Raw genomic sequence first — 25,523 nt, 5'->3', positions numbered from 1 at the left:
GTCAGCAATGATAAAAAGAAAGAATTTGCTCTTTATTGAAAGGAATAACTCAGAAAAGATAACAATATGTAGGTACATTTAATTTTATAAGACTGTTTAAGAAAGAAGATAATAAATAGATAGATATGTAAATTAATAAATAATAAATAAAATCTCAGAGAGTAAAAGTAAGGGACAAACAGTTGCCTCCTAAGACAGAAGGGAAACTAAAGTTTGTTGAGGCCCTGTTATGTGCAAGGTACTGTGCTTGCATTATATGCATTATATGCTCATTTTAATTAATGCTATTGGCATGTATTGGAGGTGCCCAGCTAACTGTGTTTTAATTAAAGTGAAAGGTCTTGTAGGTAAGAATTTATTTTCTAACAGTGAGTGTTGTCAAGAAGTAGAAGAGGCTGATTCTGGAGGTAAAGGTAAATAGAACATCTCTCTGTACATTAAATTCTATTCAAGTGAATGACTCCACCTTGCTAAGCTAGACCTCTCCTCTAACCTTCTGTTATTTTTTCCCTTGTGATCCTTAGGTGTTTTGCATATCTGTTTGTGTTTTGATATATTTCTTCACTTTTCAATGGTGACATCTTCTTTTTCAACAATTGGAGTTTTAAATTTAAAAAAGATACATTTAGTCTCATGATTTTCATGCCATAATTAAGAGATCTTATCTTTTGTGTTTTAGTCCATGAAGTACAGATTATTCTAAGTGCTCTGCTTCTCTGTCTTGTTTCTAGCAGCTGAGTTCCCTAAGGTTTGTTTTTATTTCCTTTTGCCAAGTCTAGGCCCTGTCTGTCTTTGCCTGTAAAGATAAACTGAGTGTTCTTTTCAGGACTGCAAATCTGACATGACAGAGGGAGCACAGTCTTCTCTCCTATTGGTCAGCTATGTGTCCTCGGAAGATGGAGAAAGACAGTCTAGTCTGCCCCGTGTGGCCCTAGTGGACATATTAGCACTTTCACAGTCTCCAGAATAATGAGGTTGATGCATAAAACCCTGTGCTCTTCTCTCCTTTATTGCACCACCTCTGGCTTCACACACCCCTCTGAGCTCTGCCCACTCTCCTATCACAGTTACTGCTTCACTCAGAAGACTTAGTATGTGGCAGATGAGAAGGTAGAACTCAGGCCACCATCTTCCCCAGATAGGTAACCTGTCTGAATATCTAAAATTTTATGTATTAAAAAGTTCTCTCCATTCTCCTCTCCCCCTCCCCGCCCCCCCTTCCACGGCTGTTCTTTCTGTGAACTTCCCTATCTCTGTAAGTGGCACCACCACCCATCCAGACATTTAGAAGTCATGCTTATTTCTTTGCATCCCCTCATTTTCACTGCCCCATTCAATACCTAGGCAAATCCTGTTGGCCAAGTCACCAAAATATGTCTAAATCTTTTGGTCTTGTCATCTCTATTACTATAATCTCTGAGAAAGCATCATTATCTTTCTCCTGGACTAATACAATAACCACCTAATTGGATTTTGCTGTCAAAACTATTGTTATATTTTAATAGCTAATAATAAAATAATAATTGTCTTAATTAGCTCAGGCTGTATAACAAAATGCCATCAACTGAGTGGCTTCAATAACACACATGCATTTTCTCACAGTTCTGGAGACTGGAAGTTTGAGTTCAGGGTACCGGCATGATTGATTTCTGGTGAAGTTCTGCTTCCTGGTGTGTAGGTGGCCACCATGTGTATTTAAGGAGAGGGAGAGTGAGTGACCTCTCTGGCGTGTCTCCTTACAAGAACACTAATCCTATTGGATCAGGGCCCCATCCTGATGACCACATTTAACTGTAATTATCACTATATAGACCCTATCTTCAAATACAATCATATTAGAGGTTAGAGCTTCAACATATGAATTTAGCAGAGACACAATTCAGTCTTTAGTAATATTAAATGTAAGACATTATAATATCAAGTTCTTATTTGTCAACGTGTTTAGGTCTATTATTTTCTAGAGTTTCCCTTTGAGTTGGTAATTACCTATTGGTATTTTCCAGAAAGTAACATTTTTCTTTTGATATTAGTTTTAATATTTCTATTATATACCATAATTCATTGTTTGGCCTGGGAAGAATAATTCCTGAATTGGAAGAGACACACAACTTATTTAGGGAGTTGTTGAGAGAAATTCCTTCCCTGATATTTTAAAGTATAAGTTTTAAACTTGTTTCTATTTAGTATTGAGGCAAAGAATTTAAATGGCTCATCAAGTGGCTGATCAGTGGTGTGTACATTTAAGCACATAACTTTATGGAATAGTTAGAAGCAAACTTTGAAGTTCATTACACAGTAGTGTACAGCAGTGTCAAGAGCACTGGACTCAAAGACTTTGATTTAAATCTAGGCCTTGATTGTAAATAGCTATGTAACATTGGGTAAATTAAATCTTTCTGAACATCAGTAGCCTTATTAGTAGAGATAAGAACACTCATCATACAAGGGATTGTGAGGATGAAATGGGAATGAGAATGCCAGTCTCATAAAATACTCAGGGCATGCTGAGATATTCATTTTTACTTCATTCCCAAGATCTGACTAACTTATAAGCATATTTTAAATTATTGGTACTGAGGCCGAAGTTGGTTATGAATGTGCTTTTATAAAGGCAATGGAGGGCTATGGTGGTGGGCTGGGGGACAGTGGGTAAAATGAAACTTGGGTACTGGAGAACAAAGGTCTTCTATCAAATTTTGTGGGAGAAGGTATGCAAACAATAGGTGTTTTAAAAACAGCTCTTTTAAAATCATAATTCCTGCTAAACTGAGTTTGTGTGTTTGTGTGATTGTGAATAGAAATAGAGATAGAGATAGAGAGATATGGCATCACTTCATGTTTTCCATTACAGCTTAAAACATAACAAGCCCAATCATTTTATAGTCACAATGGATTTGTCACGTCTTCAACACAGCATATTTCTATAAGATAACAACATAACAGATGTTCCTTGAAAATCTTTCCTATAGGAAAAAAATGAATAAGATTATTACCAGAGGAAGAAAAAGAATAATAAATGTTTTGTTCTTGATTTATATTTTAGTTTTATAACTGGAGAATTAAGAACTTGAAATGTATTTAATAAAATATTAATTGAACAATAAAAAGACCATAAATATTTTTATAAAGTTAAAAAATACCTAGACTCTAATGCCCATTTAACTGTTAACTATAATATTTAGAGCATAAAATTAATCCAAGGCATATAATCTCAGTATCTTTTTTATTGGTATTTAAGATCTCAATTTGTTTGCAAAGTTCATCTGAGAAAAATAAAAATAACCTGTCCATATATTTACTCCTTTAGATGCATGAATAATTTCTGGGAAAGAGAAATATCCTTTACTCTGACAATTCCAGAAATATATTTTAAAACATCAAATTTAAGTCCTCCTCATGATATGTCAGGAAAATTGGTGGTGTTCCAGAAAATTCAATTTTATGGGTTCAGTTAGACCAGTAATGTCAGTGACTTGTGCTAGAGGAAACTCCTGAGAGGTTATTGGGAGACTACTGAATTATAAGTGATTATTTAGACTAATTTATGCATTAGTATAAATTTGTGGGTCACTACAACACATGAAAGATACAACCAAAGAAAAAGGACAGGATATATTATAACTATCTTTCTAATATCAGAAACATCAACATATTGTATAGTTTGTATATACTGTATAGAGTATATAGAGTGTATATTGTGTATAATATATACAGAGTAACTTGAGTGTGTATATGTATATCTATATCTATCTATCTATCTATCTATCTATCTATCTATCTATCTATCTATCTTTTTCCCTAAGAACAACTATAAGCTCTGGAAAAAGTATAAATTACAATAACAACTACAAAACTGTTTTATGGCACTGGAGAGTGGTCAAAAGTATGCTGAAACTGGAGACTACATAACCTGGGTGAGATTCATACATATATAAACTTCTCCAAATTCCTTGGCTTCCCCTGCAATGCACAAGACAAGGCTACGAGCATCTTAGGAGGTGAAAAACAGTTGAAAGGCTGTAAGAGGGGAGAGATTTTAGCAGCTACTCCTCATAAGAGAGACAGAGTTTAGAGTTTGAGTCTCTTCAAACTAGAGTCTCAGTAGACAACTTGGGTTTTCCCACAAGGTCTAGGCCTTAAGATTAAATACTATGCCTAGGATTAAGAAATTAACCTTAAAACTAAGGGCAAAACTAAAATAGATTCATCCTAACGAAGTACCAAACCTATGCAAATTTGAATGATCTACCAGCAACTCAACTGCCTGCTCAGAGAAAGCACAGCATTTTTCAGATGAATGGCACCCTGAGTCTTAACATCATATCTCACAATACCCAGTATACAACTCCAAATTGTCGCACATGCAAAGAAATATAAAAATGTGATCCATAATCAAGAAAAACTGAGTCGGTAGGTTTTGCAATTAATAGATAAGGTTTTTAAATAACTATGAAAAATATGTTAAAGTATTTACAGAAACAGATGGCTTAAAAGATGGAGAATTTCAGGAGATACATGAAAATATTAAAACTGTAAAAAACTCAGATGGAAATCTTAGAACAATATCTGAAGTAATTTAATAAAGTATTAGATGTTTCATTTCAATTCTGACTATGTAAATATTTGATAAGTACTTGATAATGCTTGATTCATTTTGTCAGTATCTCTTATCACTTTGCAAGATTATACTCCTAGAATAAGACATTTCTTTTGTTTCTATTACTACTAGAAGAGAAAGATACTTTTTTAGGACCATTAAACTAGCAAAATCATTGAATTGCTGAGTCCACATTAATTGCTTCTGTTTTTGGCTAGAGTCTATTTTTGCTAGCAACTCACAAAACATGAGAATTGGTGTACAATGCCTTATCAAAAATGAAAACCAGATTTGGAGAGCCAAAATGAGTCATGATCTTTTAATATTAATATTTTATTTGAGTCATAAATATTAGAAGATTGTGAGTCATTTGAGTCATGGTTTAAGACAAATAATCAAATAAAGAAATAGAAAACTCATTCATTTTGAAATATTCTGCCTTTCATAATAAGTATAAGCTTTCATGTGTAAAAATAATCATTTTTAAAGTAATGATTCACTTGAGCCCTTCAGCTTTGCAAAGTCTGTTGGAAGAGATAGTTAAGCAAATGGATGTTTCTTATGTAAAGTTGTAAGTTGCATGCTAGATCTTGCTGTGTGATGTAATGGGAGCACATGGACAAACACTGAATGCAGATTGGGGGTGGAAGTTTCAAAGAGGCTTTCTAGTGGAAGAAGTGCCTGTGATACAGCTTTGAAGACAAATAAGAAACATCCAGGTGAGAGGAGCAGAAAAGGAGTGGGAGAGTGGGGGGAAGAGTGTCTTAGTCACATAAATAAAATATGCAAAGCTCATACCTCACTCTAATACTACAAATAGTTTGACTGACTGGGGATGTAGCGCATGATATAAGATATGCTGATGAAGAAAGTAAGAGAGATGGATTGAAGTGAGATTAGGGAGGGCCAGAGAAACCATTAAAGGATTTTAAGGAGAGTATTAATAAATTCAGATTTTAGAGAGATTACTTTGAAAGCAGTGTAGAATCAATTTTATTTCAATCAGATTTAATGGAGGCAGGAGGATCATTAGTTGATGAGTATATTAATCTAGGTAAGAAATTATGTAGTCTAAACGAATGTAGAGCAGGAGCTTAGGAAAGAAAAAAATATATATTTATATTTGAGTGCTTTTAGAGTTAATTTGAAGGACTTTCTCATTGACTGAGTTTCAGTTGAGGAAAGAGAGATGTTACAGATTATTTCCAGTTTCTTTTATCTGGTCACTCTGTGGATATTAGTAATATTCTATGAAATGGGAAGAAGACTTTCAAAGTCTCGACAAAGACAGTTATTTCATTTTGACACGCTTATTTTGAACTGTCTGTTATACATAGGGTTGGGATGAGAGATGGTTAATAGAATTTTAATCTGGAGCTCAGAGCCTGAGCCTCAGAAGAGAAGTCTAGATATGGGCATAATGTTAATGTCGATTTGGGAGTAATTTTCAAAGATGTTGATGTCATGGAAGTGGATGAAATTATCCAAATAAGACTGTATATGAAAGCTATAAAAATATGAAGAATGGGCCTCCAGGGTAAAGAGTAGCATTGAAGTGGTATAGGAAGAAAAGCCAGAAAAGGATACTAAAGAGGAATATCCTGCAGAGAGAAAGGAGGCAAATTCCATGGAAGGAGAGGCTTCTCAAGTGGTGAGTGATGAAAAGGTATCTACTGTGTCAATCTGACCAAGGACTGAATATATCCAATGAATTTACAACAAAGAAGGCACAGGTATCTTTGTCAAGGGTAGTTTCAGCAGGATGATACTGTGTGTTGGAAGTCACAAAGCATTAACAAGAGGAGCAAAAGATTGGTAAACAAGAGGAGAAAGCAAATATAATCAACACAAGATGGAAGAGATGTGAGTGTGCTTACATTTTGGAAGAAAATTATAGTGAAGTGAAAGAGGTCATGGTTCAGAAGAGAGATGGTTTAATTGAGGGATGACTACTCTTGAGAAGGAGGTGCCAAGGATCTAGAACACAGTTAATGTATTGATGAAAAACATAAGAAGACAGTGATCAGAGGAAGGTAGCAGTAGCTGGATGAGGTGTGCCGACAGTGAGCCTAGTCAGCAGTCTGTGGCCACTTGACCCCCATCCCCACATTGAAGTGAATCCAAATATAATACTGCAGAAGAGCTGTGTTGTTGTGAAAATGTGGAGCTCAGTTGTAAGGAACAATCAGACCTGGAAGAAACCAGTATCAACGTGACTGGGGAAGGATATTCATCAGCTTTAGGGAATCACACTTAAAAAAATAAAATGAAGTGCATATTAAAGTTTTAATCAAAATGAATCATAGGGAAAAATGATCGATGGGAATGTTGTGAGGTCATTTGCTAGATCTACCTGCTCTCAAATTGGAGTATACCTACAATTTTCTTGGATAAAGGATTCAAAATGAATAGATTAATTCTCTGTCCTACTACTTAAAGTTAATATAAATAAAGCTATAAGCTTTTTCCTGCTCAACTAGTATAACTTGGTACTTTAGCTGTATGAAAAAACTGATCCATTCCAGAGAAATGAGAATCTGATCTGTACTGTTAAATCACCCAAAGACAGAGATTCTGTGACTTTCCTCTAAAATTTTAAAATACCATTAATAAATTCATGTGTGGAAAATAGTCCCTTTTGCTTATAACAAAATTTTTTGGTTTGCTATCACAGAATATAACAGAGTAGCCATTGATATGCCTTATATACATTAAGAAATGACCTCATTACAGCAAAATGTCCCTGAACTATGCCTCCCATCTCAGGCTATGAGACTTGAAGATGGTATGGGTATATACATTTACCTTTGAATCATTTGCTCAAAGCTGCCTAAATTCTCAGGTATCTTATAGGAAAAAGATAAGAGAGCAATAGAAATGTAATTGTAAGGCCAAGGATCTCCCATTCATTGTATTATAGATGATCCTTAAGTAAATGTAAGCTGAGTTATTTATTGCCTCAAAACACTGGAGTTTGTGCTCACTGTACTGAATACTTCCTAGTGAAAATATGTGGTCTGATAATGAAATGTTCCAGGAGATGCCTCATGAAATCTTATGTCTAGAAGTTAGATTGTAATGTTCCAGATATTGTAATGATGGAGACCTGGCTTGCATTCTCAGTCAAGTGAAAGAAAAAGTGTCTTCTAGTTCTCCATGAAGACTTGTCTAAAATTGAACACTCTCTCTTGTTCAAACTGGATTAAATGTGGCATACAAACTTATTGTCACCAATCATTAGTTTTCAGTTTCCTTGAGGCACTGTGTATGAAGGGAACTATTATCTAATACTTGATCTTCTGTTTTTTAATCAGCATGGGTAGCATTTGAAGGACCTGTTGTTTATTCTAATTATTACTGGAGTTCCTATTACCTTGGTTTTGCCACTACTATTCTGTCCATTGTTTTCAGTTCTTTTAGGATGCTTTTTTCCTTTACAGATTTAATATGTGAGGCATGTATGTGTTCCTTTAAGGTGTCAGTGAAAATCATTCTTTTCATCTGGGCTTAGGTGGCTGTAGAAAAAGGCTTTAGGAATTTCTATTTCAGGGACTTTATATAATTTTCATTTCAGCTCATGTTGGAGAATGATGAAATAATTAGGCAGAAATAATCTGATGCTAATATCTGAGAGTCCAAAGGTAAGAACTATTTACAGTATATTATTTCACCGATCTAAATATTTCCAAATAAAAACAGGTTAAAAACAGGTTTGGGAGAAATACAAATAATTTTAAAAGTCCATAAGTTTGGAAATACACTGCGTGAAGCACATAGAAGTACAGAGAATCATAGTCCTTTGGGGGATCTACTACTTAAGCAAAGTAGTAGAGGTGAAAGTCTCTCTGAAATCTTTTCAGAAGTGAAATAAAAATGAAAACAGTAGCAGAAATACATCTGAAAAGACTTGGAGCAAGTAATTAGAATCACATGCATAAAGGGTTCATGAGCAACCTGGTGTGACAGAAACAACAATAACAACAACAACATTAGTTTTCTATTTATAATCCTCTCCTGACTTGAAGGAGAGTGAAATTGGGTCTATGGAGAATATTGTGTTTGCTGAGAAGGGTAACGGATGTAAATGGGGATTGCAAGTTTGGAATTATTAGAATCATAGGATCTGGGCTACAGTTTGGATTATAGGAACTGTGCTGATTTGTCTTGAAAAATAATGGGTGAATAGGCTTTCTGAGGCAGAGACATAGATCAAGGAGAGGCTGCAAGAAGGAAAGGTGAAGAGGGAGAAGGAAAGGGGAAGGAGATGAAGAGGGAGAGAGAGACACATAAAATTGCCTGGGAGCTGACCTGTAAAGAAATGCCAAAAGAGTTTTATGTTCTGAGAGGCAAATTCTCCCTTTGGGCTAATGTACAAAATCCTCAGCAAAATTTACATTTGTCATTCAGGATACATGAAAATGAAAAAAAGTGATATATATGAAGATATTTAAAATCTGGGTCATATGAATAATGGTAAATGAAAACAGTAAGTTATTGGGAACTAGCTATCATACAAAATCAAGAGTCAGAATCACTTATAGAGCACTATGTGGGGGGCAGACAGGTGTCATTCTAGGCACTTTTAAGGACTGCACTGTCCCTTGTTGCAAAGATTATGTGAAGATGGAACGGCAAAATAATTTCAAAAGGAACTGTCTCCTCTAAAGCAGGAATGAAGAAAGAGGAGTAAAGGAGAAAGGGGAAATAGAAGGGCTCTCAAAAGCAAACAGCCAACTGGGGATGAGATAAAGGAGTAAAATGTTCAAGTCGAACAAACAGAAAAACAGTTTCCTCTGTTTTCTTTCTGTTTAAGGTTAAGCCTGTTAGAATAAAGTGGAGAGGAACACTACCCTCATTAAAGAGCTGTCTCACTTGCCAGGAAACTTGCATCTTTATAGCAGAGCAGAAATCTTTCTTGGTGCCAGGAAGCCCTTGACTGTATCAACCCCTGTGTCCTAGCTGTCAAGAAAGAGATTATTCATGTATTCTTTGCATTTTAGAAATGATTTTTGTTTTTAGGAAAAATATTTTTAGCTGATGTTACCAGCTGAGGGCCTGGGGTAGAATGGGAGGCTCATGGAAATATTTGCTGGACTAGTAAATCTGTTTTGGAGATATGCACCACTTAAGCCTAAAAATATACTCCCTGCTATCCAACATTCTCTTAACTTAACCTCTCTATTAATTATTTTCTTGACCAGGCAGCTTATATTTGATGTTGATAAAGTTAGTTTTGCAAAACACTGAAGTGTTATTTTCCTCTATGAAAGAAAGGAGGCATTTTTTTCCAGCATAGTTTGATGTTAAGGGAATTTGGAATTTTACAATGAGAAGTATATGCATGGAGGGGCTGTACATCTAAGGAAGAAGAGCTGAAATCTCTCTTCATGGCTATGCAAACCGCAGAGTTACATCTCCACTGGTGACTTCCTAAATTCAGTGCCTGTGGAAGATCTGAAGGGACAAGTGTTCCTGCAGCTGAGACAGGTCTGGCTTTAGCAGCTGTGGGCTTTGTGGGCATGTACATGCAGGGGTTGTGCCAGGCCAGAGCCTGAGCTGCCTCAATAGCTCCCACAGCAGATCCAGGTGCCTGACTACTGCAGTCCTGGAACCTGACCTCAGTAGATCTGCACCGGTGGCCTGGTGAAAACAACACCTGTGAGTCACCAGGAACATCTGCCAGCATACCCAAGGTTAAGGTGGGACTGACAGCAGTGCCAACAACAGTGTACTTTATGAGCCTGCACAAAGCATGAAAGGGGACACAACAGAGCACACTCACAGGTGAACAACCCCAGAAGAGGAATACTCAGAGGATTCTCTCCCAGCGGGAGTACTTCAATCCTGCCTACCTCGCATCACAGATCAGAAACACAGCTAAGAAACATATCTCAGGGCCTCTACTTCAACAACTAGGGAGCACACCATACCCCTGACAGGGCAGTGACAACCACAGAGCAAAGAGGAGGCCCAGCTCAATATCCAGCTCACCCACCAGAGGACAGAAACCAGAAGCAAGAGGAACTGTGATCCTGCAGGCTGTGGAAAGGAGACCATAAACTCAATAAGTTAGAAAAAATGAGATGACAGAGAAATCAGTTGCAGATGAAGGAGCAAGATAAAAACCTACAGAACAACTAAATGAAGAGGAGATAGGCAATCGACCTGAAAAAGAATTCAGAATAATGATAGTAAAGATGATCCAAGATCTCAGAAAAAGAATGGAGGTGTGGACTGAGAAGATGCAACAAATGTTTAATGAAGACCTAGAAGAACTAAAGAACAAACAAACAGAGATGAACAATACAGTAACTGAAATGAAAAATACTCTAGAAGGAATCAATAGCAGAATAACTGAGGCAGAAGAATGGATAAGTGAGCTGGAAGACAAAATGGTGGAAACCACTGCCATGGAACAGAATAAAGAAAAAAGAATGAAAAGAAATGAGGACAGTCTCAGAGACCTCTGCGACAACATCAAACACAAGAACATTTGAATTACAGCAGTCCCAGAAGAAGAAGAGAAAGAGAAAGGGCCTGGGAAAATATTTTGAAAAGATTATAGTCGAAAACTTCCCTAATGTGGAAAAAGAAATAGTCACCCAAGTCCAGGAAGCACAGAGAGTCCCATACAGGATAAACCCAAGTAGGAACATGCTGAGACACGTATTCATCAAACTAACAAAAATTAAATGCAAAGAAAAAATATTAAAAACAACAAGGGAAAGCAACAGATCACATACAAGGGAATCCCCATAAGGTTATCAGATGACTTTTCAGCACAAACTCTGCAAGCCGGGAAGGAGTGTCATGATATGTTTAATGTAATGAAAGGGAAAAACATACAACCAAGAATACTCTACACAGCAAGGCTCTCATTCAGATTCAATGGAGAAATCAAAAGCTTTACAGACAAGCAAAAGCTAAGAGAATTCAGCACCACCAAACCAGCCCTACAACAAATGCTAAAGGAAGTTCTCTAGGCAGGGAAAAAAAAACCTCAAAGAGACCACAACTAGAAACAAGAAAATCACAAATGGGAAAGCTAACTGGTAAAGGCAAACATACAGTCAAGGCAGGAAATCATCCATAAAAAATATAATATTACAATCAGCAACAGTGAGAAGGGAAGTTGGAAATGGGAATTGCATTTGAAATGAAGAGACCAGCAACTTAAACCAACCTTGTATATATATAGACTGCTTTATCAAAACCTCATGGAAAACACAAACCAAAAAACTACAATAGATACACACACAAAAAAGAAAAAGCAGCCCAAACACAACACTAAACATGGTCATCAGATCACAAGTGAAGAGAACAAAAGAGGAAAGGAAGAAAAAACACCTACAAAAACAAACCCAAAACAATTAAGAAATTGGCAATAGAACTACATATCAATAATTACCTTAAATGTAAAAGGATTAAATGCTCAAACCAAAAGACTTAGACTGACTGAATGGATACAAAAACAAGGCCATATATAGGCTGTCTACAATAAACCCACTTCAGACCTAAGGATACATACAGACTGAAAATGAAGGGATGGAAAAAGATATTCCATGCAAATGGAAATCAAAAGAAAGCCAGAGTAGTAATATTCATATCAGACAAAATAGACTTTAAAATAAAGACTGAGGTCTTCCGTGGTGGTGCAGTGGTTGGGGGTCTGCCTGCCAATGCAGGGGACAAGGGTTTGTGCCCTGGTCCAGGAGGATCTCACATGCCGTGGAGCGGCTGGGCCCGTGGGCCATAGCCACTGGGCCTGTGCATCCGGAGCCTGTGCTCTGCAACGGGAGATGCCACAACAGTGAGAGGCCTGTGTACTGCAAAATAAAATAAAATAAAATAAAATAAAGACTGTTACAAGAGACAAGGAAGTCACTACATAATGATCAAGGGATCAATCCAAGAAGAAGATAAGAAATTGTAAATACTTATGTATGCAACATAGGGGCACCTCAATATATAAGGCAAATGCTAACAGCCGTAAAAGGGGAAATCAACAGTAACACAATAATAGTGGGGGACTTTAACACCCCACTTACACCAATGGACAGATCATCCAGACAGAAAATTAATAAGGAAACACAGCCTTAAATGACACATTAGACCAAATAGATTTAATTGATATTTACAGGGCATTCCATTTGAAAGCAACAGAATACACTTTCTTCTCAAGTGTACATGGAACATTCTCCAGGATAGATCACATCTTGGGTCACAGATCAAGCCTTGATAAATTTAAGAAAATTTGAAATCATATCAAGCACCTTGTCTGACCATAACACTATGAGGTTAGAACTCAATTACAGGAAACAATCTATAAAAAGCACAAACACATGGAGGCTAACCAATATGTTATTAAATAACCAATGGGTCACTGAGGAAATCAAAGAGGAAATCAAAAAACACGTAGAGACAAGTGACAATGAAAATATCGATCCTAGATCTATGCGATACAGCAAAAACAGTTCTAAGAGGGAAGTTTATAGCAATACAATCTTACCTTAAGAAACAAGAAATATCTCAAATAAACGACCTAACCTTATACCTAAAGCTACTAGAAAAAGAAGAACAGAGAGAACCCAAAGGTAGTACAAGGAAAGAAATCATAAAGATCAGAAAAGTTAATAGAAGGAAAGAAATAAAGATCAGAGCAGAAATAAATGAAATAGAGACAAAGAAAACAGTAGCAAAGATCAATGAAACTGAAAGCTGGTTCTTTGAGAAGATAAAGAAAATTGATAAACCTTTAGCGAGACTCATTAAGAAAAAAAGAGAGTGGTCTCAAATCAATAAAATTAGAAATGAAAAAGGACAAATTACCACAGAAATACAAAGATCATAAGAGACTACCACAAGCAACTATACACTGATAAATGGGCAACCTAGGAGAAATGGACAAATTCCTAAAAAGGAACAACCTTCCAAGACTGAACCAGAAAGAAATAGAAAATATGAACAGACCAGTCACAAATACTCCAATTGAAAGTGTGATTTAAAAACGTTCAACAAACAAAAGCCCAGAACCAGACGGCTCCACAGGCAAATTCTATCAAACATTTAGAGAAGAGTTAACACATACCCTTCTGAAACTCTTCCAAATATTGCAGAGGCAGAAACACTCCCAAGCTCATTCTACAAGGCCACCATCACCCTGATACCAAAAACAGACAAAGATATCACAAAAAAAGAAAATAACAGGCCGATATCATGGATGAACATAGATGCAAAAATCCTCAACACAATACTAGCAAACAGAATCCAACAACACATTTAAAGGATCATACACCATGATCAAGTGGGATTTATCCCAGGGATGCAAGTATTCTTCAATATATGCAAATCAATGTGATACACCACATTAACAAACTGAAGAATAAAAACCATATAATCATCTTAATAGATGCAGAAAAAGCTTTTGACAACTTTCAACACAGATTTATGATTAAAACTCTCCAGAAAGTGGGCATAGAGGGAACCTACATCAACATAATAAAGGCCATATGTGACAACCCTACAGCTAACATCATACCCAATGGTGAAAAGCTGAAAGTATTTCCTCTAAGATCAGGAACAAGACAAGGATGTCCACTCACCACTTTTATTTGGCATAGTTTTGGAAGTCCTAGCCATGGCTATCAGAGAACAGAAAGAAATAAAAGGAATCCAAACTGGAAAATAAGAACTAAAACTGTCACTGTTTGCAGATGACATGATACTATACATAGAAAATCTTAAAGATGCTACCAGAAAAATACTATAGCTCATCAAGGAATTTGGTAAAGTTGCAGGATACAAAATTTATACACAGAAATCTCTTGCAGTAGTATATACTAACAACAAAAGATCAGAAAGAGAAATTAAGGAAACAATCCCATTTACCATCACATCAATAAAAATAAAATACCTAGGAATAAACCTATCTAAGGAGGCAAAAGAACTGTACTCAGAAAACTATTAGATACTGATGAAAGAAATCAAAGATGATACAAACAGATGGAGAGATATACCATGTTCTTGGATTGGAAGAATCAATAATGTGGAAATGACTATATTACCCAAAGCAATCTACAGATTCCACACAATCCGTATCAAATTACCAATGACATTTTTCACAGAATTAGAACAAAAAAATTACAATTTGTTTGGAAACACAGAAGACCCTGAAAAACCAAAGCAGTCTTGAGAAAGAAGAATGGAGCTGGAGGAATCAGGCTCCCTGACTTCAGACTACACTACAAAGCTACAGTAATTAAAACAGTATGATACTGGCACAAAAACAGAAATATAGATCAATGGAAGAGGATAGAAAATCCAGAGATAAACCCACACACCTATGAACACCTAATCCATGACAAAGGAGGCAAGAATATACAATCGAGAAAAGACAGTCTCTTCAATAAGTGGTGCTGGGAAAACAGGACAGCTAGGTGCAAAAGAATGAAATTAGAACACTCCCTAACACCATATGCAAAAGTAAACTAAAAATGGATTAAAGACCTAAATGTAAGGCTGGATACTATAAAACGCTTAGAGGAAAACATAGCCAGAACACTCTTTGACGTAAATCACAGCAAGATCTTTTTTGATCCACATCCTAGAGTAATGAAACTAAAAACAAAAATAAAATATGGGGCCTAATTAAACTTCTAATTTTTACACAACAAAGGAAACCATAAACAAGATGAAAAGACAACCCTCAGAATGGGAGAAAATATTGGAAAATGAAGCAACTGACAAGGGATTAATCTCCCAAATATACAAGCAGCTCATGCAGCTCAATATCACACAAAAAAAACAACCCAATCAAACAATGGGCAGAAAATCTAAATAAACATTTCTCCAAAGAAGACATACAGGTGGTCAAAAAACGTATGAAAAGATGCTCAAGATCACTCATTACTAGAGAAATACAAATCACAACTACGATGAGGTATTACCTCACATCAGTCAGAATGGCCTTCATCAAAAAATCTACAAGTAATGAATGATGGAGAGGGTGTGGAGAAAAGGAAACCCTCTTTCACTGTTGGTGGGAATGTAAATTGGTACTGCCACTATGGAGAATAGTATGGAGGTTCCTCAAAAAACTAAAAATAGAACTACCATGTGACCCAGCAATCCCACTCCTGGACATATATGCAGAGAAAACCATAATTCAAAAAGATATATGCACCCCAACGTTTATTGCAGCACTATTTATAATAGCCATGATATGGAACAACCTGAATGTCCATCAATAGAGGAATGGATAATGAAGATGTGGTACATACATACGATGGAATATTACTCAGCCATAAAAAGGAATGAAATAATGCTATTTGCAGTGACGTGGATTGACCTAGAGATTGTCATACAGAGTGAAGTAAGTCAGAAAGAGAAAGACAAATATCGCATAATGTGACTTATATGTGGAATCTAAAAAAATGGTACAGATGAACTTATTTGCAAAGCAGAAATAGAGTCACAGATGTAGAAATCAAACTTATGGTTACCAAGGGGGGGTGGTGAGGGGAGTGGGATGAATTGTGAGATTGGGATTGACATACACTACTATATATAAAATGGACAACCTACTGTAATGATAACCTACTGTATAGCACAGGGAACTCTACTCAGTGCTCTGTGGTGACCTAAATGGGAAGGGAATCTGAAAAAGAGTGGATATATGTGTATATATAACTGATTCACTTTGCTGTACAGCAGAACCTGACACAACATTGTAAAGCAGCTATACTCCAATAAAATTTTTTTAAATTAATATAATCATTATCACCAATAATTAACACCCGTTTATTGATCACAAAATACATGTGTTAACGTCTAGCAAACTGATGTAGAAAACCCTTGTAAAAACAAAAGTATATGCATAGTGTAAATTCTTTTTACTAACATGAATTTTTTGTTTACTGGAATACTATATCAATAATCTATAATGGGGAGAGTTCTATATTATTTTACTAGTGGCAGGACTAAGAAATATTTTTATTTAACAAAATATGGAAAACTTTCAAGGACAGTTTCACTTATTCAGCAAAAGATAAGTAGACCTCATTTTTGGTCCTGAGGATATAATATAATCCTGAAGACATGAACTTTTTCCTGAAGATTCAGACTAAAATCTTTCCTCTGTGTGCTGGATCTAGGGGCAGAGTATCAGGTTGGAACTCAGGAAGCCTAATTTCCAGAACTAGTTCTCCGTTTAAAGATTTTTGACCTTTAGCAAGTCACATCACATGACTGCATTTGCTTATGTATAAAATGAGAATGCAGCTGATTCACAAAACTTTATTCTTTCAACCATTTATTAATTCACCATCCAGAAATCATTATGCTACGTACTGAGGAGACAATAGCGAGTACAGCACTTCTCTTGTTCAGTAGTCTACAACAGAGTTGGGAATTTACCTGTGATAAAATGCCCCACATTTCTTAGGGAAATTACCAATCATCATTTTAATTTAACCTAATTTTAAAGTACCTTATTCTTTCCTCCTCTATTTTTTTGTATACTCTAACAGTACTTGAACTTATTTTTAAATGAGGTTTAATTATAAACTGAGGAATTGTAAATGGATATTAAATGATATATTGTTGTTGAGATAAGTGAAATTTCAATTATTCAAACAATCTAGTTAAGACTATTTAAGTCTACATTAAGAACTACTTAAGCAAGGTAAAAGAGCTTGAGTTTCCTGATTTGTTAAAAATGGAAGAAAATAGTTTCCACCAGGCTTACCTCCTGGGGATATTGTGAAGATTAGTACAGTCTATGTATGAGAATACAACTTGTATAATATAAATACTCAGATGTAAAATATCATTCTGAAACCTGGTCCTTTGAGCGAGTTCTCTAAAATAACTCAACTCTAAAAACTTTTGTACAGGATTCAAGTCCAAGTTCTGCCACTTATTCATTTTGTGAGTTTTGAAATTCAATTTCATTTTTATGTAAAACAGAAAAAATCACATAGATACTGTGAGAATTAAATAAAATTCATGTGAAAGTTATTTAGAAACTGTGACTCACTGTAAAATGTAGGTCAGTATTATGTTTAAAAAGATAAATGGCCAGTTTTATACCTCTTTACTTTTCTACCACATGATGTTTTCTTTTCTTCACAGTACTGGCATATATATTCACAGTAAACTGCTTAAAGTAACAGGTACCATTTACTGAGAACGGTTCTATGTGCCAGGAACTTTTTGAAGTACTTAACAAGTATTGCCTCATTTAATCCCTATACAACCACATAGTATATTCATTATTATTATTTTCATTTCAGCTTATAGGGATTGTAACCTCTCTGAGGCTCAGATAGGCTATATTCCCCAAGGTATGTGCCAGAATCAGCATTTGATCTTGGCACACTGAATAAGAGTCTCTGTTCCCAGTCATTACATTAAATTGTCTAAGAGTAACATAAAAGAATGCCATTTGTTTATCCATTCATCAACTCATTCTATATTTCTCTGAATATATATTTTCCACTTCTCTCAAAGTTAATAAATATAATCTAATTCCATAAACAAAAAATCATTTTTAACTAAACAAAATGATTTTATGAATTTTTATATGTAAAAATAAACAAGAATCGCTGAGAAAATTCTGGGAAAAAAAGAGTAAATAGAGGTGAAGAGTTGCCCTATCAGATATTAAAGTACATATAAAGCTTCATTAATTTAACCAGTATGATGATAATGCATGAACAGCTAGATAAAACAAAGTAGAAAGGTGACTGAGTCTCAAACACATTGGAGAACTTAGAATATGATAATTTTATCATTTTAAGTTAGTGTTGGAAAAGATGGGTTACTCAATAAATGGAGGTAGATATAACAGGAGAACATCTAGAAAATAATACTGGAGTCTCATTCCACAACTTACATAAATAAACTTCAGGTACATCTAAATTTTACACAACAAACATATTATGAAACCACTAGAAGAGTTTGATTTAATCTAATCTATCCATATAAAGAGTGATTTTATAAAATCGACAATAATTGATACTATTCTCGCAAGAGCATATTCTGAAGTATTGAGAATTCTAAGATAGTGGTCCAGGTTCATTCTTTTATATGTTGTTGTCCAGTTTTCCCAACACCATTTATTGAAGAGACTGTCCTTTCCCCATTATATATTCTTGGCTCCTTTGTTGTAAATTTCTTGAGCATATATGTGTGGGTTCTTTGCTGGGTTCTATTCTGTTCCATTGATAAATACATTTGTTTTTATGCCAACACCATACTGTTTTAATTACTGTAGCTCTGTAATATAGTTTGAAATCAGGAAGCATGCTGCCTTCAGCTTGGTTTTTCTTTCTCAAGATTGGTTTGGCTATTCAGTGTTTTTATATGGTTCCATACAAATTTTATAATTATTTGTTCTATTTCTGTGAAAAATGCTATTAGAATTTTGATAGGAATTGCATTGAATCTATAGATTGCTTTAGGTACTATGAGCATTTTAACAATATTAATTCTTCCAATCCATGTACACAAAACATCTTTCCATTTGTTTGTGTCTTCTTCAATTGCTTTCATCACTGTCTCATTGTTTTCAGTGTATGGGTGTTTCACCTCCTTGGTTAAGCTTATTCCTAGATATTTTATTCTTTTTGATGCAATTGTAAGTGTTATTGTTTTCTTAATTTCTCTTTCTGATAGTTTGCTATTAGTGTATAGAAATGCAACAAATTTCTCTATGTTGATGGTGTAGCACTTGTTATTGATTTCATATGCTAAACTTAATTTTCCTTTGAGAAATCCACATTGTGTAAACTTGGTTTCAATATTCCCTGCACCTGTAATTGAAGCATGAGAAATATTAATGGGTAATCCATAGAGGAATCTTTTCAAGTGATTGCCACGCACTAAAGGGCTGCAGATATTTCCTCCTAAAGTGCTATCTTTTCTTATATTTTTCAAAAGGAATAAACACTTCCACTTCTCAAGTACTATAGCAAACTAGAAAGGAATACACAGAAACTTTTCTAGGCTTTTCAAAATAATTCCTATCCACTGCCACTTATGGAGAAGATTTAATCAAAGCAAGTGACATTTGTGATCAATGCAAAGCTTAGAGGTAGGCGGTACATCTGATTGCAGGTTGTATCCTCGGTGGGGTAGAATTTAGAGAGAGGGAATGAACAGCTATTAGTTTTCTTTACACTTCACTGCTTCAATTAGAAGTATTTCATGATAATATTATTCATATCTGTTATAAATTTTAGGTGTTTTTTGACTTTGTTTTGATTTTAGTTATTTTCCTTTAAGACAATGGGGTTTTGAAATACCCAGTTGGATAAATTTTCATTAAATCCTGATGAATTAAACTATTTATATAATTTCAGAAGTATAATAAGCAGATATGTTCTAATGGTGTTCTTTGATTTATCAGCCAAAATACAAACTTTTCTCAAAATATCTTAATGAAAAATACTTGGTAAAAAATTTGGAACTTCTATATAAAAGTGCTTACAATATTTATTTTTCTTTGTTGGGGAAATATTGCGTTATACATGACAGAAACTTAAAAATATAATTTCATGGTTTTTGACTTCAATTTCCCTAAAAAATCTACTACTAAAATGTTGGTTTTATACCTGGATGATAATCTACGTTTTTAAAAATATATATATTTATTTATTTTTGGCTGCGTTGGGTCTTTATTGCCGTGTGCAGGTTTTCTATAGTTGCGGCAAGTGGGTGCTACTCTTCGTTGTGGTGCACAGGCTTCTCATTGCACTGGCTTCTCTTGTTGTGGAGCACAGGCTCAAGGCGCATGGGCTTCAGTAGTTGTGGCACATGGGATTAGTTGTTCCGCGGCATGTGGGATCTTCCTGGACCAGGGATCGAACCAATGTCCCCTGCATTGGCAGGCGCATTCTTAACCATTGTGCCATCCAGGGAAGTCCCGATAATATACATTTTTAAAAGAAAGTAGAATACACAAGGTATGTATTTTTAAAGTATGGATATACTTTAAAAGGTATATACGGTTTTATGATTAATAATATGACAAATTATTGGATAAAAATGCCTGGAAATAAGTGGTAATGTGTCATGGAGATGTAGAAATGAGAGAAGGACACAGATAGGTGAGTCATACTGCATTGTATATAAGTTTGTACATCTACATAATGTATTACTATTTGAAGTATAAGCCATATGGATAATACTAAGTATTTTTTATTGCAACATAGTAAGCAAAGTACATAGAGATAAAGAAATTGGTTATGGGGAAAATTAGACAGAAAAATTCTAGTTTATTCTCAAGGTCAGTATTTTGGCAGATTCTCAGTTACCCTGACATTTACCACTGCTGATATTGCACAATAAGTGCTCTCTTAGAAAAATATATACATTTTATATTACTTTATTTGCTACAGCTGGATAGTAAAGGAAGACAACAGTTAAGAAAAAAACTCAGATTAATATCATAACATGTGATGTAAATATTAAAACACAGAAAATATGATATCAAATTCTTGATTCACCTTTTTTAAATGGATATTCTCCAAGAGTAAGGGCTTTATAGGCTAAATCTGAAAAATTTGAAAATAACTGTTTTTTTTTCCCTCCTATGGTTGAGATGTTTTAACATTAGTTAAATGTCATCACAGGAAAATTGCCATTTGCATCTCTTCTTAAATTAATACATAGAAAAAAACAAGCAACTTTAGGTCACTTGGAAACTGATTTTATCCTTAATATAATTTACCTTAACTATAAATCTTGATAAAATCTACAGCTGTCTTAAATAAAAATTCTTTATTAATTAAAAGAAGTAAAATGAGAGTCAGATATAAATATCTGGAAATGAGTTCTACATTCAATTTTACACTGAATTTGATTTTAATTTAAAAATGTTAAAGAAAAGATAATATTGATTTTCAATATAAAAAAAAGTCCTGTTACTGGTTTGGGATATATATATATATATCAGGTCACAAATTTCCTTCATAAGATCATAAAGCAAAACTGCCCACACTCTTGGAATATCCTCATTTCCACAAATCTGATGAATTTTTCTGTTTTTTTTTTTTAAGTAAAAAATGAGAGAGAAAGAGCACCATGCACAGGATGGAAGCTTTTTGCCAGTTTCTTGACTGTGGCAAGATTTTAATCTGCTGCCTTAAAGAACAGCAGTAAGGGGCAAGGGGTTCATGAAATTTTAGGTTCTGATCAGATCTACCATTCTAGAATAGGTCTTTTAAAAACTGCAAATGTATTTTAAATCAGCCTGTGAGTTGAACACTATATATTAAAATCTGACTTTTCATATGCCAACATGTGGTATATTACATAAAGAGAGAAGGTTTCAAGTTTTGCTGTATAATTATTATGACCTTAATAGATAGCTTTAATAATAATTTTCATTTATAGTATTTTAGCTAAGGTTTTAATAGGTAGCCAAAATCTGTGACTATATCTGACAATAAGTAAAATAAAATACACAAAGTTCAGTTTCTTTTTCTATGCACTAAATTATTCTCACACTGGAATGTAAGCATTAATACAATAATGCTCAGAAAAGAGGATAATGTTAGAAGAGCATTCTCTCCTAGAAATTTGTAAAAGTATTATAATTTTAATTTTCAATTTGAATTTTATAGCTATGTACTGAATAGTACATATTTCCTGAAGGAGAGCTTTGGCAAGAATATTAACCAATTACCACCAAAAACAACAGAATTAACCTTAACCAAGGCTTTGGGGATTGTGTGATATTAATTGATATTTTATATTTTTCTACTATCTGAAGATACTGTTATTTAAAGTGCAGGGATTCTGAAGTTAAAGAGGCATTATTATTTCAATATACATATTTAAGTAGACATATTTAAAACCAATGGTACATAGCATACAGGATCTTAAAACTCAGAAAACTTACTGTAAGTTAAGGATACCTTTGGTCCAGTTATGAGGTACACAAAGTGCTTTGAAATTGTAAAATTCATCATATAGGAAAGAGTATATTAGTGTGCTTGCTAACTCTTTTGGAAAGACTGGTTTTACATATGGGACTTAAATGTTAGTCCTACAAATTGCCTCCTAGAGTTTAATAAGCCGCTTGCAGCCATAGAATTTTAATACTGATTTTCAGGTTCAACATTCCAATTTTAATGATGAGCACATATTTCTAGAGGTATTACCTTATTTCTCCAAACTAATATTTAGTCTTTTGACCTGGTACTGGCTAGAACCACTGGTATTATTTTCAAACTATTTATATACTTAGGCAGGACAAATGTAAAGTTTGAGTGAGGGCAGTTACTCTTAAATTATCTGAAAGTTTCATATTAGCTTCAATTTTATACATGCTAGATTCTAAATAACATAGACCTGTAATTTAGTTCTGGATGTTCTTCAGAGAATTTAATCTACAGGGCTTGAAACTGAACACACTTCCTGAAGATTGTGGGAAAAGAGAAATGGAAGGAATGTTTCTCAATAGTTGCAAAGATCCTTTCAGTGATTTGACTAAAATGTCTTAAGCTTTTCTTTATTCTTATTCATGTATATGTGGGGCCTCCGTCAACAACTGCTATCCTTTTATTAGTAGTATGCTGGCTCGGAGTTGTTTATGGAGTTATTTTTCCCAACAGTCATGAGGAGTTCACACTCTTGTAACCAATACTCTTTTAACTCTCAAGTCCAATCTGTTAATATCAAAGATGTATTCTCTAGGAGACGGCATATAATTAAATGGCCCATCCAGGGTAAGATGCATATCTTTGACCTAAGTAGTCATACTAAAATATGAAAAGAGCATGATTACTTGAAATAACTGTATTCCAATCCATACCAGACCATATTTAAATTTTAGATTTAAAAAAAGAAATTAAGAGAAGAGCTGTCTTTATTGTGAAATTTTAAATTTTTGAGCAAAATTGGTGTTTTTTCTGAGATACTGATGGTAATATCAATAAGTGACTGTGAAAGAAATACAAGGACAAAGTGATTTATTATGAGAAGTCCATGTCATAAATGTCATTTTATACTATTTCAGCCCAGACAGAACACAATCTGAGAAAAAGAAATATGGACAAGAACTTTTAAATGTCTTAATTTTTAAAATATTCTAGAAGAGTCACACTCTCAGTTTGAATTGATATTTATACTTTGAAATTATAGAGTAATGAAGTAAAAATGGAATACTTATGCCTTACTCTCATCTGTTATATGGGGGCAAATGCAAAAATATTCCCTCTTTCTTTTGTTCCCTCTGGGATTCAACTCAAAAATAAAAAGAAGCACTCAGATTAAATTTTCATTTCTTCCTAGAAAAATATTATATGAATATGAAGGAAAAGGAACTATAATCTATAATTACTGGACTTAATTTTACTAAAATTAAACAGGGGAAATATTTTAAAAATACTTAAAGTAGTAGGAAAGAAATAAAAGACAAGAAACTAGGTGGGAAATACAGAGACAAATTATTCCGAAAAATAGTACGCAGACCATCACATCAGTTATTTAATGTGATTATGCCTAAAACATAACTGTTAGAAAATACTGCCCCCCCAAAGAGTATCTTGCAACATGAGTAAGACGTTAGATAATGAGGGTCAAAATTATAAGATGATCATGTTACTGAAGTTCTGCTAGTTCTATGATTTTTTTTAATATGGTGAAGACATTGTGCACTGCATTTTAAAAATATTTTATTTATTTATTTATTTATATTTTTATTTTTTTTTGTGATACGTGGACCTCTCACTGTTGTGGCCTCTCCCATTGCAGAGCACAGGCTCCGGACCCGCAGGCTCAGTGGCCATGGCTCACGGGCCCAGCCGCTCCACGACATGTGGGATCCTCCCGGACCGGGCACACACCCACGTCCCCTGCATTGGCAGGCAGACTCTCAACCACCGTGCCACCAGGGAAGCCCTAAAATATTTTATTTTACTGAAGTATAGTTGATTTACAATGTTGTGTTAATTTCTGCTGTACCACAAACTGATTCAGTTATACATATATATATACATTTTTTCATATTATTTTCCAATACGGTTTATCACAGGATATTAAATATAGTTCCCTGTGCTATACAGTAGGACCTTGTTCTTTATCCATTCTAAGTGTAATGGTTTTCATCCACTAACCCCAAACTCCCAGTCCCTCTTCTACCACCCTCCTTGGCAACCACAAGTCTGTTCTCTATGTCTGTGAGTCTGTTTCTGTTTTGTAGATAAGTTCATTTGTGTCATATTTTAGATTCCACACATAAGTGATATCATATGGTATCTGTCTTCCTCTTTCTGACTTTCCTCACTTAGTATGATAATCTCTAAGTCCATCCATGTTGCTGCAAATGGCATTATTTCATTCTTTTTATGGCTGAGTAGTATTCCATTGTATATATGTACCACATCTTCTTTATCCATTCATCTATCAATGGACATTTAAGTTGTTTCCATGTCTTGGCTACTGGAAATAGTGCTACTATGAACATTGGGGTGCATGTATCTTTTCAAATTATAGTTTTCTCCAGATATATGCCCAAGAGTGGGATTATGCACTTCATTTTTAATGAAATAAAATGAAATTATATATATATTTTAGGCTGAAATGACTAAACATATGTGAAAAAATATTTGTTTTCAAATACTGGACATCATGGTAAAATGTTAACCACACATAAGCTTTGTACACTTGTCAATAACAGAGAAAAACATATTAGTGTTAAAATAGAATTCATTTTCTATACCAGATTTTTAAAACCTGATTGACTGTTGTTAAGTGAGTGTTTGTAGGTAAGTGTCCATGTCATAATTGGAATAAACAGTAATTGCCATATCAGTATGTCTCGCTTATCCTTGGAAAAACTTCTCAGACTTGCACTAGGTACTCATCAATTAGAGAGAGGAAAATGGAATAGATGACTTTAAGATTACTTTCAAATGCA

General features: G+C 34.5%; 1 protein-coding gene across 1 annotated transcript in view; it reads right to left on the bottom strand.

Moving 5' to 3' along the window:
* TACR3 (tachykinin receptor 3) overlaps window positions 1-25,523 on the bottom strand; it is a gene marked incomplete at its 5' end in the record, with an annotated part of 68,301 nt that overhangs the window by 14,061 nt on the left and 28,717 nt on the right. The gene's annotated exons all lie outside the window — the stretch shown is intronic.

Source organism: Mesoplodon mirus, assembly GCF_964341445.2.
Source record: "Mesoplodon mirus genome assembly, chromosome: 2".
NCBI lineage: Eukaryota > Metazoa > Chordata > Mammalia > Artiodactyla > Ziphiidae > Mesoplodon > Mesoplodon mirus.
Note: the sequence above shows the minus strand (reverse complement) of the source record. Positions and strands in the feature narration are given on the sequence as shown.